General features: G+C 38.7%; 1 pseudogene; it reads left to right on the top strand.

Annotated features, from left to right (window-relative positions):
* Positions 1 to 3,027: 3,027 nt before the first annotated feature.
* On the top strand, positions 3,028 to 3,776 carry LOC148030067 (phenylacetaldehyde reductase pseudogene; annotated as a pseudogene).
* Positions 3,777 to 4,260: the final 484 nt, after the last annotated feature.

Consider the following 4,260-nt stretch of genomic DNA (forward strand, 5'->3'; position numbering starts at 1 on the left):
AAGGAACAAAAATACATGCAATCCTCCTAGTTGTAGCCTTGGGTGACATGACTAGAAAGAGAATTGCTAACACTAGGGTAGGCGTTAGAATCCTGAACCATATAATTTTACAAGATCGGGGCAACTCACCTATGGAAATGACTTGGTTTAATATTACATTGGACAATGAAATGAAAGTGAGTCCTTTTTGGGGTGTTGAAGAGCAAGCCAATTAAGATTTTATGTATCCAATCCTTAAAGACCTTTATAGTCATGAAGGGATTTGATTGCGATATCACGTTGCCAAAATTGTGGATGAGGAACATGTGTAAAGTTAAGGATTGGGGCAACTGCCTAATGTTCTTTAGTAATTGGATGGAGGCAATTAGAATTGAGATGGACATATGGAAGTCCTCACTAGTTGACCTAGATGTTATATTGGCTATGTTGAAAAGGAGAATCTAAAATCACACCAAGTACGGTTTGCTCAAAGAGCACATCCCTCGTCTTGATGAGATGAGGGCGAGATTGGATGCACATTCTTGCAACCATAGACTTCCTTTTCAGCCAATGACAATGACTACAAACTAGCTGGTTGATAGAGCAAGTGATGCAGAAAAGCAAGATAGGATGGTAGACACCTCAAACTTCCTTCAATACCAATTTTCATTCTCGTGCAAAGTGTGTTGAGATTTCTGCAATCACACCTACTTAGCCTCTTTGTATGGAGCAGTGTGGGCTCAGGACTAGAATCCCATAAGCATAGTAGGAGAAGTGCTACCATCTACTTTCCTATAAAGCATTGTACTTGCTCTCTTTTCTAACGCAATGTCATAGTACTTTTGTTCTTCAGTAAAGTCTCTGTGGTGTCATTGTCAATCTATACACAACATTGTGTTTATGAGTCCAAGCTTCCATCTTGGAACCTAATTCACTTGTGCAACAGTCAGTCATGTTAGTGTCTTCATGAACTCACTCTTTCTCTTCCAACCTCCATAGCTTCCGCCTCAAGCCATGTTCTAGATCCATGGTTTTACAAAGTGAAAATGTGACTCCTCATGTGACCTATAACAATCAAGTAGAACTTGTGAGCATCTTAGAGTTTTTGAAGGAATTTCATAACAATCCTAATATTAATTTGAAACCCCTAGAGGAACTCTTGGATGCTAAAAAATGGAAGTGGAGCAAGGTGCAGGACCTAAACCTCCTACATAATTAGGCCCTTCTAGATAAAAGCAATACTCTCGATCACAATCGACTTTTTGACAATGAAATCTTCTAATAAAGTGGGCATTGAAAGTGCTTACAACAATTGTAGATCTAAGGGAGAAGCCTCAAACAATGAAAATGGTACAATCGAATATGACACCAATGGGCATACAATAGAGAAAATCATTGTAGACTCTAAGACCAAAGAAGTGCATGTGATTCTTGTTGATGGAATAGTCAAGATAGACCTTGAGGTGCTAGACTATGAGCAAGCGCATAGCTCATAGTCTAGCACTATATGAGGTTGGAGTTGAACTTGAGTTATGATTGTTGGTGGCTAAAATGGCCTCATCTATTGAAGGATGCAACTATAAATCAAATTTGGAAATCAACCCCACAAAAAATCTCATTAGTTTTTGTGTTTTATGGCATTTTTTAAGCAACCTACATAGCTTGATGTACCAAGGGGGACCTGCCAATCCACCTAAGGCACAAAAAGTAAAGGAGAGAAGAAGAAGGACCACCAAGGACTGAGAAGATGAGAAACATAAAAAACCCTAGGATCTTCCCACATGTTTTGCTAAGTTTAAGAAAGGAGAAAAAATTGTGGTGTTGCTAGGAGCTAAGCATCAAGGGTAGACTAGTAAGTTGATAGAGGGACCCACGCTAAGGTAAAGGAAGTCAATTTAGCCAACGAGGGCATCAAAATTGACTTATCTTTCATTGATGACCTTACCAAAATGAGGAAAAAACCCTTGCAAATCTCTTGGAAGAATATAGAGGTGTATTTGCTAGTCCATAGAACATATGCAATGAATCCTAAATATTTGCTTTCTATGAATGAGGAAATAGACAAACTCCTAAACATAGAATTCATTTATGAAATTGAGCACATATACTAGGTTTCACCTATTATCATTGTGTTGAAGAGAAACGGAAAGATCAAAGTATTCATGAATTACAAAAGGTTCAAATGTAGCAACAAAGAGACAATTATCCATTTCCCTACACAAAGTACATGCTGCAAAGAGTTATAAGAAAGGAGACTTATAGCTTTCTTGACAAATTTTTAGGCTACAACCAAGTGCTAGTTTGTCTAAATGATAGGCATAAAATAGCATTCACCACCACTGAATGGGAAGTGTTTACATAATAATGATTCCCTTTGGATAACTAATATGCTTTTTGCTTTTAAATGGTTCATATGTAATGTCTTTAAGGACATGCTCTACAAATAATTGGAGGTGTTTATGGATGATCTTTGCATGCATGCCAACTAGGTAGAGCATCTAGAAAAGCTTAGAGTAGTTTTTGAGCATTGTAGGTAATACAACCCCTTAAAGTGTCAATTTTGGCTAAATCATGGTTGTATCCTAGGACAAATAGTTTTCAATAAAGGAATTGTAATTGACTTCTTGAAAGATAGAGTTATTGTTGACTTATCACCACCAACAAACTACAATGGAGTTTAGTGCTTTCTCAGCCACACGAGATACTACTGATGATTTGTGTTCAACTATGCATTGATCACTCAATCCCTAGACAAATTGTTGATTGTCTTTGAATGGATCAAAGAATCTCAATATGCTTATGAAGCATTGACAATGGCTCTAACATCAACTCCAATTCTATGAGCCCCAAATTGAAGTATAACCTTCCACATGCACATTGATACTTCAAAGTTTGTTAAAATGCTAGTAGCTAGCCAATAGCTCATAGACACATGGAAATGAAATACTCACCATTGAGAGAGAGGGGTTTGGTGATATTGTTGTCTTGCAAGGTGGGCAGGTTGTAGAGCATGGGAGCCATAAACACCTGATTAGTAAAGCAGGAGGCATGTATGCCCATCTTGTCAACTTGCAACAACATGGAAACATACATCCAGCAAGGTCTACTCAGAGGTAGTTTCAAAGGTAAAAGATGCGGTTGAATTGCGGCACATTGTTTTTAGCTATCTGGAAGATCCGATGTCACCGTATTTCAAGACTTGTCGCTTCACGTACATGTTAGCCGCAGCCTTGCTATCGTTGGACCGAGGTGTGTTGGAGTTTTCCACACAGCTTTTCCTTTTTTTCTTTAACACAATGGATCCATAGAAAGAACTGCTTGATCCAAAAATAAAGGGAACATTGAATGTACTGAGGGCCTGTGCAAAAGCTTCATTTGTAAAAAGGGTTGTCTTATCATCATCCACAGCTGCAGTAGTTTATAATCCAACAAGAAAGCTAGAAGATGTTGTCGATGAGAGCTTTTTTAGCAACTCAAAACACTATCATCCATCAAATGCATGGTATATGCTATCAAAAACACTAGCAGAAGCTGAGGCTTGGAAGTTCTCAAAGGAACATGGCTTAGATCTGGTGACAATAAATCCAGCAATGGTTGTGGGAAGGATTTTATAGCAAACCATGAATACAAGCTCAGAATTTATCTTGAAGTTCATGACTGGTGCGACTTCTACATTCCCAAATGCAGGTTTGGGGTGGGCACATGTAAAGGATGTGGCAAAAGCCCATATTAAGACTCATGAAACACCTACAACGTCAAAGCAATGTACCTGTGTATATGCATCACAAAAGCATTGAACAAAAAGATTGTGTCAAGAAGACTGGGGTGAAAAGCACGTACCACATATCGACAAAAGGGATAAGAAGCACAACAAAAGCCAAGATAAAGAAGTCTAGGAAGACCAAGAAGATCGAGGATATTACCAAAGGTTGCCAAAGAAGCAAAAGATCAAGAAATTATTTCCGTTGCTGACAACAAAGAATTTTCCCTTAGTGGGTCATGCTTCCCATAGTGGATGTAATAAACCCTACCGAAAATGTAAAGTTTCAAGCTTGACCTAACTAAGGCTGCCAAAGATCTAGTCTCCTGGTCCATGTCCGCATGTAGGGGGGCAAATGCCAGCAGGTGTAGGAACTCATCATTTGAGGGGGGGTGTTGAGAATAGCAAATGATGCTTGCCCATAAGTGGCTTTGTATGAGAGATATGACAAAGATGTATGCTCTAGAAGCTCTAGGAAGAGTTGTCCAAAATCCCATGAGCACAAAGAAGAAAAGTGGTAC

This window comes from Lygodium microphyllum, chromosome 10 (assembly GCF_053477565.2).
Source record: "Lygodium microphyllum isolate KBCC chromosome 10, Lygodium_microphyllum_v1.1.10, whole genome shotgun sequence".
Classification (NCBI taxonomy): Eukaryota; Viridiplantae; Streptophyta; class Polypodiopsida; order Schizaeales; family Lygodiaceae; genus Lygodium; species Lygodium microphyllum.